A 16,698-nucleotide genomic window follows, 5' to 3' on the forward strand; every position below is an offset into this window, starting at 1 on the left:
AAGGGGAGAATGGGGAGTTATCGTTAATGAGTATGGCGTGTCAGTTTGGGACGAGGAGAAGGTTCTGGAGATGGATACTGGTGTTGGTCGCACAACATAGGTGGATATAAGTCATGCCACTTGAGTTGTTCACCTAAAAATGGTTAAAATGGTACATTTAGGTTTTGTATATTTGATCAAAAAAAAAAAAACTAAATGAAATATAAGAAGTAACTGAGTAATTCATTTAGCCAGCAAGCATTTATGCCGGTGCTGTACTAAGCTGAATAAGAAAGTGAGTACAAAGTATTCCCGACCCCTTACAAGGTGCCAAATACAGTCGTGCCAAACTGACTTGCTTTCCTTCCTAGACCCTGTCCAGAGAATCCATAGATAGAAATCCATCTAATTCTGCCTGACCTTTTCTTTTTTTTCTTGTTTCCAAGTCTTTGTGCCCTTCTACTCTGTTCCTTTCTCCCCTGTCCTTATACGCATTTGTATGCACCTTTGTTAACACTCACTACATTATAATGTAATCATTGGCTTATATATTTCTCTCCTGTTCTAGACTCTCCATTTGCCTGACTGGCCCCTGTCCCTAGACCCTAAATGCCATGAATGTTGCGCTCCTGCGTCAGATGAAAGCCTCCCTCCTCAAAGTGCGGTCTGAAGATCAGCACCAGCATCCCTTGGCAGCTTATTAATGCAGACTCTCAGACCCACCCGCCCCCCCAAGACTGATTTAATTGGAATCTGTCTTTTCTAGAATCCCCAGGCGATCTGTATGCCTATTCCAGTTTGAAAAGCCATGGTTTAGAGGCTGATAGAGGTGAACGGTGAGCCTGTGTTTCTGAATTCACATGCACTTTTTATGGGTCTGACCACCCCCAAAGGAGGCCCTAATTGGTAGCCTCTAGAAGCATCCCCTCTGATCACTCAAGCTAGCTCTGGTCTTGCCCACTACTTTCCTTATATTATATAAGAAGTAGCGAGAAATGAGCTGCAATGGAGAGGAATCCAGCGGGCCTGGGTGGGGCTCCCTTCGGTGCAGAGAAAACAGTCACTCCTTCCTCAGATCAAATCTTATTACTGCAGCAAAACTGGCGTGGCACAATCCCTAGCGCAGTCCTGATTTCTACATTCCAGATGACTGTCTACTTTTCCCGAGGAAGAACTTCAAAGATTCATGTGATTTTTAAAGGTACTCAATTAACCAACATTTGTTAGGCTTCGACTTTTTTTTTTAAAGATTTTATTTATTTATTTGACAGAGAGAGAGAGAACACAAGCAGGGGGAGTGGGAGAGGGAGAAGCAGGCTTCCCACCGAGCGGGGAGCCCGATGCGGGGCTTGATCCCAGGACCCTGAGATCATGACCTGAGCCGAAGGCAGACGCTTAACGACCGAGCCACCAGGTGCCCCTAGGCTTCGACTTTTAAATCCTTCCCTCCACAGGGCAGCAATCCGAAGGCCAACTGAGGTTGGAGGAACGTGAGCTGATTTGCCTGCAGATCAGCGCTAGACCAAAATTGACAGCACCTGGCAGGCTAATGAACTGTTTTGAAATATTTGTTCAACATTTATTTAGTGACTCGAGAAATAAACTGATCTTCTATTAATAAAAATTGCATCTAGAAACAGATTCTCTTGTTCACTTACACCCACTGGCCAAAACAGACTCGATGTTTTGGGGGGAAAAAAAAAACTTGGCAAAATATTTTCCTCTCTTCTGATGTTCTTGTTCTCAATTCAGTTTTCTTTCACAATTTTCTAAACAAGGCAGCTTCATGATAGGAATACGAAAGGGTTTAAAATTTAAACAAAAAAGAATTAGATCATTCAATCTCAGTAAGTGGCACTCTGTTGCCCCATTCTGGTTCAGAATTCGTTTACTTGTGACTTTTGGCTTCGGGTTTGGTTGCATCAAGCATGTGTAGGAGGCGTATCTGAGTATAATCCAGAGATAGGTCAACCTGGCAGTGTTTTTAAATTTATCACTCAAGCATGCTGTGTGTTTTCAGGAAATAGACCAATGTTCCCATGACTTGGGGGATACCTGAATTAAGTGGCAATCATTCCCATTTATAACAGTGGTGTTCTGCTACCCTGGACAGTTGCTTGGCTGGATCTTCTTTATCTCTGATTGAAATTCAGCTGCGTCTGGGCATATCTGGAGGATTAAAAGCACAGCCTCCTGGCAGATGATTTGCATGAAGGGGCCGGGAGTGTTTAGACATTGGAAAAAAGAGTCATCCCAAAGAGTGAGACCCACAATCCTGTGTCAAACCCTCCCATTCTCTAGTGGCGCCCCTCTGCCCCAGGACAAGGGTAGGGGCTGTTGGGATGTTCCCTGGCTTCCTCCCGCTTCCTCTTTCCACTCTAGAATGGTGGACTTGACCCAGAATGGCAACTCTGGCTCTGGCATTGAGGACTAGCTCCCGGGTTCCTCCCTGCCAGCACCAGCAGCAGAGCGTCACGGGACCCATGGAAAAGCAGAGAAGAGGAGGATGGAGGATGTCACGTGACAGCTGAAAGGGCTCGTGCCTGAGCACACGTGAGTCTTCCGGGGGGTCCCCAAAATAAGTACGAGAGACTTCGAGGTTGACTGGAGAGCCAGCAATAGCACTTAGGAGGGTAATACTGTTTGCATCCTAAAGCTCCTTTGTCTGATGAATAAACGATAAACCAGGAGTCAAGAACTCTGCTTTTCCTGGGTTGGGTGACCATTGGCGAGTCAGTGACCTCTGTGGGCCTGTTCTCAGTAACTGCCTAACCCCATCAAAGGAGTATTGAGTTTCCGGTGATACAAAGTACTTCCCAGATACACTCTACTTGAAAGCAAGCTATTATTACTAACCAGAAGAAATGTCAACTCCCAAGGTCACAGGCTAGGGGAAGGGGCTCTAAGATGAGAGGGACACCTAGGAATCCAATGCTAGAGATGGTATATTTGTGCCAAGAGAACTAAGAAATGATGTGAGACAGCCAACTCTGGGTTGTTGGCAGAATAGCTGTGTGTGAACAGCGCCCCCTGGAGTTGTGCAACCCAGCCGCTCGGGTTCTTTGGACCCCCACGTTTTTTCATATTGAACAGCTTGATGTGTGTTTGAATCACCTATCCTAGATTTCGTGGGGCAGGACTGTCAGTGTGGTACCTTTGGGGGGGGTGGGGAAGAACCTAAGGAAGGTTTAGAAATGATAGAAACAGTGTGAGTGGACATACCAACTTCCATATTCCCCTGGGTGGTGGCAGAAAAATTTAACCCGAGATCTCCCAGACCAACACGTCACATCCTGTCTGGAAGAGGGCTTTCCCAGGCAAGGAGGAGACTCATTCAGCATTCTGTGCAGTACTGCCATTATGTCATAGTCTTGGGCTTTCTGATAAGAGGCAACAGACACAGGTTAGGGCATGCAGTGCTCCAACAGGTTCTGGCCACACAAACCAAGGTGGAGCCTTGGGTGGGTGGTAGAAACCTTTCCGTGGGAGATTCAAATGGCCTGAGTTATGTCAGTAATTGAAGTTAACCTCACCCTGGTGGATCCTTTCACAATGGAAATTTTGGGTGTTTTCCCAGCCTAAGTAGGGTGTGCTTTCCTTGGGAAGGAATACTACAGAATGCTGTGCTAATCACATTTGGACAAAAAGTATTGCAGAGATTTCCTTGTTCCATACAGAAAGCTGTAGCAGTTAGACCAGAAAATGCAGTCTTGGCAGGGACCGCTGGGGTTCCTGGAAAGCTCTTCAGTGCAGACACCTGAGGCCAGATCCTTGGAGCAACAGAGGTATTCCCTTCTTCCCCTGGCCAGGGAGAGCTGCTCTGAGATCCACTCTCCAGGCTCCTAATCGGTTCAGTTTTCAATCAAACAATCTTCTGTCAGCCATCAAGGTCCCTTTCAGCTTTAGATTTCTACAAGTCTGTCATCAAATATTGATTGTGCGACTAAGTGTTCAGTGCTCCATCCCTGGCATTGTGGAAATTATGTGCTTTTTTTCTTCCCATCCCCCACCCCCCCAAGAGCTTCTCCATCTGAGAAGCCAATGAAAAAACTAGAGAACATTCGCATTTACTTAACATCTTCTGTTAAAGCATTGCAAGCAAATTATTTTTGCAGATAACTGAAGCTTACTCCATTAAGTGCCAAGAGTTGATTTGAATCTGTTTTGATGGAAATCTTTTCAAAATGTATTACACAGGCCTCTGTTTTCTTAAAGCGATGGTGCTGGATATTATGTAACTATTTGGGGTTTAATGTTTCCGGGTTCCTATTCATTTGCAATCATTTGTTCAACAAGTGTTTATTAAGTAACTATTACTCCCCCCACGGAGCATGCACTGGTGAACAGGACACAAATCCTGCCCTCCCAGAGCTTTCGGGTGCTGGAGACAGAGAAATCAGCAAGCAGTTGCCATAGGGTGAACTCCTGTCACAACAGCGGATGCAGAATGAGGACTTTATCTAATCTTGAGGTCAGCAAAGGCTTCTAAAGAGGTGCCCTTAGGCTGAGAACTGAAGTCCCGGTAAAAAATTAGTTGAGCTGAAGGGAATCCCTCAGGAAAAGGGAACTGCGAAAGCCAATGCCAAGAGCCAACATGGAGTTTGAGGGAAGTTGCAGAGAAGCCTGGGGGGAGAGGGCACAGCAGTGGAATGCCATGTAGGTGGGGTGCACCTGCCGCTGGTGCTGAGGCTCAAGGCTGGAGGCATTACCAAAGCCAGGACACAAAGAGCCTCCCGTGCCTTTGGATACAAATTGGATCTTTATCTTCTTTTCAGTCTGTGGATAGCACAATTTGATTAATTAGTGGACAAATGTTAGCTGGCCACTTACCAAATGGCAGGTGGTGATCGTAAGAATTCCTGACCCTGAGTGCTTACTATATGCCAGGCATTACACTAAGCACTTGTATGGATTGCTGTATTTCATCCTCATGTAGCAGGCATTAATATTATCCCCATTCTATGGATGGGGAAATGAAGGTTCCTAGAATTTAGGCAGCTTGCCCACAGTCTGGCGCATACCGTCGTAGGTGCCACAGACGATGAAGTGTCTGGGGAGATCTCTGTAGAAGTGCATGGCATGTTCATGACCTAGCTCCAGAGGTCACACGTCATTTCTGCCATACTCTCTTGATTGAAGCAATCACAAAGATCTACTCATGTTTAAAGGGAAGGGATTTCGGTCGGCCTCACCACTAGATGGGAGGAGCGTCCAGGTCACGTTGTCAGAAGAACAAGATGGATAGGAGATATCGAGCAGCCATGTTTGGAAAATGCAGTCTGCCACGCGGTACCTTGGGAAAAGGTAGCAGATTGAAGGCTTGATCTACTGCCCCACTGAGCACCGTTGTGCAGTGCACCTGCTACAGAACATACATCGCACCCTTGGCCCCAGGGAAGACCCCTGACTGCACGAATTGAAGGAGAGGAATGTTTTCTGGATCCCCGTACTGTACTTCCCAGAATTATTTTTACTTTGTGAAGCCAATATCTTATCACCAAGGGTGTGGCTAGGTACACAGCTGGGAATAATTCCTATGACTGATGCTCTGCAGTCTACCAAGCAGTGGGGGCAGCTGTGAGTGGGGGAGGCAGTAACTGGAGCATTTGTCCATGAGAGTTGATTATTTCTGAGTCACCACCTCTCCAGACAACAGTGGGCTCTGTTTCATTCAGAATTATGAGCATCTTAGTTACTCTTGGGGAGCTTATTTAGGACGGTATTAGGGTGGTATTCTGGAAAGGACTGGAATCTGCTGGTAGGTAAAGTGGTTGGAGGCTCAATGGATCCAAGCAAACACGACCTCATTTGTGGGTGTTTGACCAGCCAAAACACAAAAGCAAGAAAGTGTTAAAAACAAACACAAACAGGGGATTAACATAACAATAAAAAAATTAAAAAAAAATAGATACATAAATAAATAGTGATTGGTTTAAAAAAAAAAAGTTAGTGAACGAATAAATAAAGCTTAATGGTGTGTCCTCTTAAAAAAAAAAACAAAAAACACAAACAACTCAGGGCTCTCTGGATGATCGGATCCACTTTACTGCAGTGGTGTGCTGAGAAGTGAAACAGCGGGACAGGAGGTAGAATAGATCATTGCAGGGGACCTTGAACGGCAGGCTAAGGGGGTTCATCTTGCTTAGACCAGTCACTTCCAAACCTTTTTGATCATGCAACCTGTTAAAATGACACCTTTTGCACCCCCTTGTTGAAATGAATACTCATCACAGCTGTACTAATATACGATGTACGTTATACAACCTATTCAAGACTAGAAATCGAGGCAGAGGCCAAGGTTCTTGCTACAGGGACAGGCATGGTCAAGGTGGCATATAAGGAAATCTAAGCTAGTTGAGACTCCAGAAGAGGAGCTCATTATCTCTGGACCTGGGCTGGCCCTAGCCTTCTCTGTGATTTTGTTACCAAGAAAACCTCTTATTCAAGCGTGAACTCACCCGGCTCCCTCCATGCTCTTCACATCTCCCCTTTCCCAGCTGTTCAGGTGGGAAGACTCACTGCATTGTTCCACACACGGAACAAATTGCACTGAGTTCTCTAGACCTGCAACATTTCAAATAAAGGAAAATCATATCTCATCCTGTCAAAGCTTTTTCTTGATCCATCCTGGAAAGCTATCTGGTCTATCTTCCTCTGTTACCACGTGCTCCAATTTCTCTCATCACCAAAATCTTGATAGGTCTCTTTCTCTGGTGGCTGGTGTTGGAACCTCGTGAATCACCCAGTGGGCCAATAATGCTGCTCTGCGTAGGAGAATGTCTGATAATATTGTGTAATACGCATTCAGCAGTGTGAATATGCACAGCTGTTGAATGTTAATTCTCTCGGCAGGCTTAAAACCATGAGTACCAGTCCGCCAGAAGTCAGGCTTTGGGTTGTCTGTATGCTTGTCTAAAAGCCCTGGCCGGCAGTTGGTTGGAGTACCCAGGCTTATACTTGCAAACAGGGCACGGAAAAGCTGTCAGCCTATCCCCTTCCATTATTGCTACCTTTTAGTGGAGGAGACCTTTTTTATTTTTTAAACGTGCCACGTTTAATTAGAGTCTAATGGGGAGGTGGGCTTCCGGAGGGTGGCAATGATCAAGCCAGAGCCTTGCTGTGATTTTAGGGCAGGGCCGGGATGAGGGTGAGGCCAGTGAGGTGCCTTTTAAGATATGGGGCGATAGAGGGGCACCTGGGTGGCTCAGTCGGCTGGGTGTCCGACTCTTGGTTTCGGCTCAGGTCATGATCTCAGGGTTGTGAGATCGAGCTCCGCATGGGGCTCTGCGCTCAGCGGGGAGTCTGCTTGAGATTCTCTCTCTCCCTCTCCCTCTGCCCCTCCCTCCCCACCCTGCTCACACATGCACACACACGTGCACTCTCTCTCTCAAATAAGTAAATAAATCTTAAAAAAAAAAGATATGAGGAGATGGATCATTTTTTTACGAGGGTTTAAGCTGAATTCCATCTGGTCTAAACATACACTAGATCCTGAGAGGTTTTCCCATTAGTCCAGAGGAGCTGAGCCCAGATGGAGTTGGGAATGCAGTTGGTGATGATTCATAGTTTTAAAGGCCTCTACTTGAGGTTAGGAAAATGAAATAGCAGAGATTAGGGAGGTTAGGGGAGCAGAAATAATTCACGTCTCCTGCATATTCACACATGGCATCGCGGCCCTTGGCAAGTGGATGGTGGCAGCTTCTCAGCTTGAGGAGAGCATTTGAATCATATGCCTGCGTCCCGTTGGTTTAAGGAGCCCTGACCTTTTGAGCTCTGGCCAATGCGCCATCTGTTACCGAGTTAAAAGTGTCACTTCTGCAAGTCTGCTGCTCAGCCTGCTCTGCTGGTCTCTGTTACCCACACCACTTCTGACACCTTGGCGGCAACATTCCATTCCAGAATGAGTGTCATTCCGGTCACTCTTCCACGTCTTCCGAATCCTTCCATAAAGAAGAGCATCTGTGAAATCCTTGCAGCTCACACACCTCTAACCTTTGAGTAAACCTTGGGTGCAGGCCGAAGGTTATCAGAATGGCTCCAATTGCACGGATTAATTGACTCTCCTCTGCCTAAACACAGTTGAAGTAGTCAGTAAAAGGAAAAAATGGGAGCCCAGATTGTTTTGTTTTGTCTTTTCCTTTTGAAATGGTGACATGCTGGAAATAATCTAAATGTCCAAACTGGGACTGGCTAAGTGAATTACGGTACATCAACTCGAAGGAATGCTATGCAGCAGTTAAAATCAGTAAGAAAATAACCTTATGAAAATATCCTTATAATGTCACCTGAAAAAGCCCAAAGAATACAGAATTAGATGTTCACTCTGTGAAATATGTGGAAACATGCATGTATAGAATCAAAGGGGCAATTTTAACAGTCACTGCTTTTTTTTTTCCATTCTAGCACGTTCTTAATGTTATTTATATAACGATATTGGGGTTTAAAAAATTCCTAAGCACTCTGAAAAAAATGAAGGTAATCTGATGAAGACTGGAGGTTTGTGTCGCTCAGTGAAGGTGCAGATCTCACTCCGAGAGGCTAGAGCGTGGCCTCCGGCTGGAGACACTTGGCCGCTCTCTAGCTATACGACCTTGAGCGTATACTTATCTCACCTGTCAGAAAGAGATAAGAATGATGTCTATTTCATAGGCGAATGTAGAATGTACGCCTAAGTTAGTATATGTATAGCGCTTGGAAAAATTCTGGGCCCAGAGTGTGCACTCAGTAAATATTAGTTCTCGTGATTACATTGTGGATAAGCCCGAAGCTACATCAGCCTGGGCAAAAAACTAAAAGCATAGAAATTTCTCTGGCTTGACCATGACCTGGTCTTGCAAATCTTTCTTGGTTTTCTCCAGGAGGCTTCGGGGGTATTTGGCAAGCGTGGGGGTGGAGGGGGGGTGGTCCTGGCTGCCTCAGCGGGCTGGCAAGAGGGAAGTCCTACCGTGCTAGCTGCCGGCCTACTGGCCACCACGCAGAGGCTGGTTGTGTCCTCCAAGGACGGGGAGGTGCGGGCTGCTGAAGCCGCAGGGAGGGCAGTCGAGGCAGTGGCTCCTGCAGATGCCACAGCTGGATGCCCAGAGTCTCCTGCGGATGCCCAGAGTCTCACATCGGCTGCCCCACACCCATCCACTCTGTCCTGGTGAAAACATGGCTTTCCGTCTCCCCATGCACGCAGCCCCCACACACTCAGCCCGTCAGGATGGAGGCAAGTCCGGGTGACAAACCCTGTGTTTCTCTTCACGCCGCCCCTCCTCTGTGCCGTTGAGTCAGTGCAAGCGTTGAAGACTACGTGTGACTGACTCTCCTCTCTTTCCCTTGAGGCCCCACAGGCTGTCCTGCCTCCCAGCGGGACAAGCCCAGGCTTGACCACATCCTCACAGGAGGACAGTTCTGCTCCAGCTGGGACCCCATGCAGCTCAGCGCCAGACTGACATCCAACCTGGAGAAAACATTCGGATGCAGAAATGAGGCGCGGATGCCTAGACAGCAAGGTCAGCGATGGCCAGAGTGGAGGGAGAGGGGGCGCCTGAGGCTGCTGACTGGACAGTAAAGCTGTGGGGAGGATGGGGCGGGGGGGATGCAGCTGCTGGAAAGGAAGAAGGCAGTTCCCCAGCAGAGGCTTAAAAAAAAAAAAAAAAAATCCAACCCTGAGGCTGGTTTGCACAAATCTGCTTCAACCTCCCCCCAGAGTGTCAGGAAGACCCCAAACCACTCCATCCCCCCATTTCTTTTCTGACTTCTAGTCTATACAGAAAAGGGTGTTGGGGGGTGTTGTTCATAAGTGTGATGGTCTCACACAGCTCATTCTAGAGGCAGTCCTCTTCTCCCCAGCGATGCTTTCTTTCCCCTTCGTGTGAGTGGGATTGGAAATGGGGACAATGCTCCTTAATAAAGGGGGAGGGGGTGTCTGAGCAAAATTGGATGTTGCATAAAGGGAAGAAGATACACGTAAAACAGCCCTGGTGGAAATAAAGTGCTCAACCAGTCCTGTATCCATTAAAGTAATAACATCGTAGCCTGGCAGGTTTATCACTCCCTTGCAGCTCCTCAGTGTGGGTGCTGTGGCTCTTTTTAAACATGAGAACAGAGTTGTGTGTTGAGGCTCTGATGTGGAAGGGCAGGTCCCCCTGTCCATCTCCCCAGCCATCTTTCCCCAACCCCGCCCCCCAACCTTGGACTTCTCCCAGTCTCTAGAACCATCACTAAAATTCATTTCACTCTTTAATTAGATTTCATGGAGTAAGGGATTGGGAGGGGTTTTGGGAAAGGCGTTCATATGACCTCTTTCTGTAGAAAGGGGTAACGCTGTTGATAGGGGAGGTGGGACAATGGTTGCTATGGAGACATATTCCCAGACATACAGACACACACTCATTTTAATGCCGTTTTTTTTTTTTTTTCCAGCAGGGGAAGGATCCGGTGCCCTATTTTTAGTGTCAGATTTCAGCAAAACAATTCACTTTCATTTCATCACACACACACTGCTGGGTTTTAAAGTAGGTCACATTTTCTAACCATATCAGGAGCTCAGATCTGTCTTGCTTGAGTAGTGCAAGGTTCCACGGAAGATTTTACTGATTGAGACGAAGATCTCAGACTTGCCTTGATACAGCTTTCTTTCATCTCTGTTTGACAGGCTTTAGAATAGGCAGAATGAATAGCTGTAGGTAAATTTACATTTTAAAGACAAATGCAAAATGTCTAGGCAGCAATAATAGTGAGGGGAGGTATAGAAATTAAAAATGACAAACTGATCTGTTACTCTATTATCAGATTATCACTGATTATTATAAAAATAGTCCTTGAGTGCCAATTTCTACATAGTCCACTGGGGAAGAAATAAGTCCTGACTGGTGGCTGTCCAATTTAAATTTTTGATCTTTGTTTCAGTTTGACTGGGTATGTCAGAATATGTAAATCCAGAGTTTGGGGTTATATTTCTGCCCTGTGCCAAGCTGCAATTTTTAAGTGTTTCTATCTGCATTTCTTGCTTTGTGCTCTCTGCCAAATCTCACAACCCCTCTGTGACTAGAATACCCTATTGACTGGAATGAGCACTGGACGTTCCTCGGCAGAACTAGCCTGAGGCGACCCACCCACGCCCCTGGATCATCCCAGTGCCTCCTAATTTAGGAAAGGCTACTCTCTAGTCCCTTGCAACTTGGTATATATTAACAAAGCCTTTTTGTGTCTAATGGGGGAGTTACTTTCACAGCGATTGACTTCTGGCTTTCCTTCCGTAACACAGAGTGGGGAACTGCCTGTGTGTAATGGGATTTGTGGTCCACAGCCTTAAAAATAATAGCCTGATAGAAAGAGAAAGACTATAATGAAGTCATGGAGATATAATACTGACAGTGTCATCCCCAGGAATAGGAGTTCAGCTGAGTTTTATTTTCTCCTTCCTAACTGAGTCTTTTTCAAACTTGGTCGAGCACACATTATATTCTTAATAAAAAATAAAAACAAAAATGATAATCTCACCTTGAATGACTGTTATGTGCTATTTGCTGTGCTATACGCTCCTTGTTCTTTTGCATATAATCCTCACAACCACACTCTGAGATGGGTATTATGAGCCCCATTTAACTGAAGAGGAAACTGACAAGAAGAGAGTTGGCCCCTGGTGATACCAATTGCAAGGGGCAGTATGAGGATCCAAACACAGATTGCCCAAATTAAGACCCAAGTTCTAACATCCTAATCACATGCTTCTAAATAGGTATAGCTACCATTTATAGATACTTACAAAATGCCAAACATCATTTTATATGTATATATTATATATATATAATATATATATAATTCTATTCTATTATATATATAAATGTCTGCACAATAGGTAGTTTTGTTTTTTCATCTCTATTCTACAGTTAAGAAAACTGGGATTCAGAAAGGTTAAGTAATTTGTCCAAGTCACAGACGTAATAAATAATGAAAGTAGGGGCTATTTGAACCCAGGTTGGTGTAAAGCTCATAGGAGTTCCCGGGGGCTGCAGGTTCAGATTGGGGAATTGAAAGAAGCCAATCTCTCAATTAGGGAATAGACATTCTCTTATATGGATGCTCTATTGTCACACACATGAAACTCTATTAGTTGAAAACTTTTGAGTTTTGCCTACATAGCTATCTACTGTGCAGACTGCGGGTAGGTTCCATCAAGACCTCTTCAGAGGGGGCGCCTGGGTGGCTCAGTCGTTAAGCATCTGCCTTCGGCTCAGGTCATGATCTCAGGGTCCTGGGATCGAGCCCCACATCGGGCTCCCTGCTCGGCGGGAAGCCTGCTTCTCTCTCTCCCACTCCCCCTGCTTGTGTTCCTGCTCTCGCTAACTCTCTCTCTCTGTCAAATAAACAAATAAAATCTTTAAAAAACAAACAAACAAACAACCTCTTCAGAGGCCAGGCTCTAGGATAAGAGGCTCTTAGTCAGCCTATTCTCTAATATTAGTATGGCTGCTTTGTTTATGAAGATGGCCTCGGGTGGTCTGGGACCCTAAATCTCTGGAGCATCTATCCCCTACAGTTACGTCAAAGGGAAATTCATTTCTTTTGTCTTAGCATGATTAAATTCTTAGGTCTACTTTCGGTAGCCATTTTGCCTATCTTAGCTAAAACATGAGTTGGTATTGGGATTTGGGGTTTGTGGAGTATTGTCATTACACAATCCTAAAATCCTTGAACAGCAGGAAGAGTAGAAAACTAAAGCTAAATCTATCCAATTTGTAAGATGTTAGGAAAGTGATAAGGGATGTTTCCTGCCTTTGGCCTGCCATCGAAATTGACTAGCAGTCCAGTGCTTTAGGAACTTAAAAGTGAAAAAGATAGATATTCTGACCCCCAACCCCCCCAAAAAAACATACGTTCATAAGCAGTGACTCTAAAGCTGTAGTAAGTTCTATTCTGGTAAGTGCCATTAAAAGCTCTCAAATCTAGAATCTAGAATCAAAGGGATTCGTGGTCCACAGCCTTAAAAATAATAGCCTGATAGAAAGAGGAAGACTATAATGAAGTCATGGAGATGGGTGACAGCTTAGCTGTTAATATCCAATTAAAGGTGTTGCTTTCCTTCCCAAATGTATTGTTTCAGGTAGCCTCAACTAACTGCCATTAAACTGGGGGGAGGGTGGGGCAGAGGACAAATGGTCTGTAAGTAAAAACCTGAGTCTTCACATGTAAACACCATTTTTAGATAAGATTTTTGGCTGTTGTTCCTTGTGCATGGAACCGACGGAAGGTAAATGGAAGAGATGCCTACCGAGTGTTTGAAAGAATCGCATTCCCAAAGAAACCATAGCCCTACCCTGCAAAAGCCTATGACTATTCAGTGTCAAAGCAACCCTTGCGCCTCCACATCTGCATCAGCAGGAAACAGTTCCGAAAGCTCTGCCGAGGGCATACGCACTGCTCCATGCTTCAGCTAGGGCCATGGAGGATAATGGACACAGGGGAACCTCCCGGAGGACGGTTGGTTGACCTCTTCTGTTTAAGAAGTTAGCCATCTCTACTTTTGCTCAGCAGGATTTGATAATTGCTGTAGACTGCGACTTCTTGGGCTTTCCCATTTTCTGAATGGTAGTTTTAATTGTGGTTTTCCTGTTTTTACTCCATCACTGTGGATGTAGTGTGGTAGGGGGCAGATAGCTAGTTTTTTATTGGTGGGTTGCAAGATCATGGAACATCACCTCTGGACTCATGCAAAGAGACTACACATCATCCACTGTTCTCGACTTTGAGCTGGAGGCAGTCCCTTGATAAAATTTTGGTGTTTCTCCTTTTTGGGGAGGGAATATGTCTTGCGTGGGGAAAGAAAGGTCCACATATATTTTTGGGAGTCAAAGGGGTTAAACTATGGCAGAGACTGCTTAGTTGTCTGAAAACATGTGTTTTCCTTGATTCGACTGTATTGAACGCTTAGTATTTAGGCAGGCATGTGCTGCTGGAAAGACTCCATTTCCCAGTCTTCCTGCCTTCCAGTTAGGTAAGGTCACGTGATTAAGGTTTGGTCAATTGGGTGTAAGTAGTAGTGTGAGCGATTTCTAGCAAGTGTTCCTTTTTTTTAAAAAAAATAAAGATTTTATTTATTTATTTGACAGCTAACACAAGTAGGGGGAGCAGCAGGCAAAGAGAGAGGGAGAAGCAGGCCCCCTGCTGAGCAGGAAACCCTGTGTGTGGGGCTCAATCCCAGGACCCTGGGATCATGACCCAGACCGAAGGCAGATGCTCAATGACTGAGCCACCCAGGCTCCCCTCTAGCAAGTGTTCTTAAAGGAAGGGAGAATTTCCTTCTCTTTATCTTTCTCTTCTTTCTCCTGACTGGAATGGGATGTGAGGGCTGGAGCTAAAGCAGCCATTTTGGGCCATGCAATGATTTGGGAACTCGAGATCATGCAAAAATAAGGAAAAGGAATCTGAGTCCCTGATACTGTGAAGCACTTTACAGTCTGTGAACTACTTACCCAGGCTCATTGAAAAGAGAAATAAACTTTCGTGTTGTTTAAGCCACTGTGTTTTTTTGGTTTTGTTTTTGTTTCATAGGGGAGAAGGGTAAGGAGAGTTCAACTTCCTGCTGCCAAACCTAACCCTAGCTAATACATGAGAAATTACTTTCTTAAGTTTTCCCAACTTTCCTAAAATGAATATATTTTGGAGGGTGAAGACCAAAAGTGGTTTAGAGAGGCCACAAATTGAAGTAAACAAGATGTCACCTTGTCCTATGATACATGAGTTAGAGGAGAATCCCACGCTCAGGGAATTCACATTCTGTTACACCATAATTTACATTATTGTCAGTCTCTCTAGGAAAACTAATACCTAGCCCTCTGTATTGAGACACTGGAGCTTCAGAAACCCAAATTCATTTACTTCTCTGGGTTTTAGCCAGGGAGTTTGTCTGCAAAGCTCCCTTATTAGACAACTGTCTGCCAGGTTGGTTTAGGAAAAATTTCCCAACTGGCACAGAATATCTGTGGCTCTGGAAAATGACTAAACTATTCCAAACTGTTTTAAAAGCGAATCCATTCTTAATATCCCAACAACTGTTTAAATTTTGCTCCATCTAGTTTGGTATAAATCTATTTTTATTCCTTAACTCCTTATCTCTCCATTGGCTTCAGTTTCGACATGGAAATTTTCATATTCTATTTCTTCCAAATTACGTTTTATTAAGTCGATGCAGTTGAAGCCTCCCTCTGATTCCACATCATTATTTAATCACCTCGGTGTAACACTGATTCAATGATTTTGCTATTGGTTACCTAAATATTACTAGCTCCCTTCCGTTTCCTCTCTGGTAACAATGATAGTGCTTGTTTATAAAACTGCTTTGAAATTACCAAGGGGAAAAAGCTACATCAAGATGAAGTGCTGTGTTGTTCTTCCCTTGGAAATATGCCTTGGCTCAAAGTGGAACGTGGGGTATAAATTGTAAAAGATTCTGCCAAGAGCACTCCAGTTCTGATATGCAGTGTTGGATGGATTTCTGCTTCCAAGCCAGGTCATTGCGCAACGTGAGGGAGATGGGAAAAGAGAGGCAGGCAGAAGGGATTTCTAGGGCTATCACATGCAATCATCACACTCGGAAATGGAAGTAGAGTTCCGTTTTCCCCCTTGCTCCCTCCTTTATGCCTCCCTCCCTCCCTTCCTCATTTTCTTCTTTCTAAAGTTTCCCTCCCTTCCTGCCTTCCTTCCACCACACACATACCTCTTGAATGCTGCGGTAGATGTCACCCCCAATGAACTGGGAGAGGTCATGTCATGTGTAGGCACTCCAGACCACAGGCCCAGCTGAACTCTTAGCCGGCAGTGAGCATCGGGTGCCAGGAGTATCTTTCAGGTGACTCCAGCCCAGATGCCATGCACTCCAACCACATGAAAGCTTCCCAAAGAAGAACCACCCAGCCAAGCCCAGTCAACCCACGAGATTGTGTGATTAGAACGAACCATTGTTTTCAGTCACTACATTTTAGCATGTTTATGACATAGCAATGATTAAAATGAGCCAGGCACTGTTCTAGAATTTAGAGAGTGAACGAAACAAATGAAAATGTCTTCCCTCATGGATCCACAGGCTAGCAGGAAAGAAAGTCAAAAAACAAAGTCACAAATAGTAATAAAAGCCAAGGTGAGAAAATAAAGCAGAAAGGGAGAGTCCGAAGTATGGAGGAGTGGGGGGCTAGGTTAGGTTTGGTGAAGGTAGCTGGGGAAGGATCACTGAGATGACTTCTGAGTCAGAAACTCAAAGCAGTGGGAGTTAGCCCTCCAGCTGCTGGGAGGGTGTCCTGGGGAGCCAACAGTTACTGCAAAGACCCTGAAGTGAGAGCCTATCTGGAGAGTAAAGAACAGCAGAGGCAAGTACAGCTCGGACAGAGAGAAGGAGGGCGAAGTAGCTGGTTTTAGATGTTGAAGAGGGTCGGGGTGCAGAAGAACTTTGGCCTTCATTCTGGATGAGATGGGAACCACTGGAAGACTTCGAGCTGGTGGGTGATATCATTTAGCCCATGACTGAAAGAGATCCTTCCAGCTGCCGTGTTGGAAACAGAGAAGGGAAACGCAAAAAAAAAAAAAAAAAAAAAAAACCAGGCCCGTTAGGAGCTTTTGAGACCGTGCAGGAGAGATATGATGACGGCTTGAGTGGGTGGTGGCAGTGGTAAATGGGGAGGAGATGTTGAATTCTGGGTTTATTTTGAAAGCATAGGGGATGATGGTTTGAATTTGTGT

General features: G+C 45.2%; 1 long non-coding RNA gene across 2 annotated transcripts; it reads left to right on the forward strand.

The window, feature by feature from the left end:
- Positions 1-1,080: 1,080 nt before the first annotated feature.
- On the forward strand, positions 1,081-11,447 carry LOC118522178 (uncharacterized). Of its 2 annotated transcripts, none has more exons than XR_013447530.1 (3): positions 1,081-1,180; positions 9,303-9,473; positions 10,387-11,447. It is a non-coding gene; the product is annotated as an uncharacterized LOC118522178 (long non-coding RNA). The 2 variants fall into 2 exon arrangements; XR_004910514.2 differs by having other exon boundaries at positions 10,390-11,447.
- The last annotated feature ends 5,251 nt before the right edge of the window (positions 11,448-16,698 follow it).

This window comes from Halichoerus grypus, chromosome 5 (genome assembly GCF_964656455.1).
Source record: "Halichoerus grypus chromosome 5, mHalGry1.hap1.1, whole genome shotgun sequence".
Lineage (NCBI taxonomy): Eukaryota > Metazoa > Chordata > Mammalia > Carnivora > Phocidae > Halichoerus > Halichoerus grypus.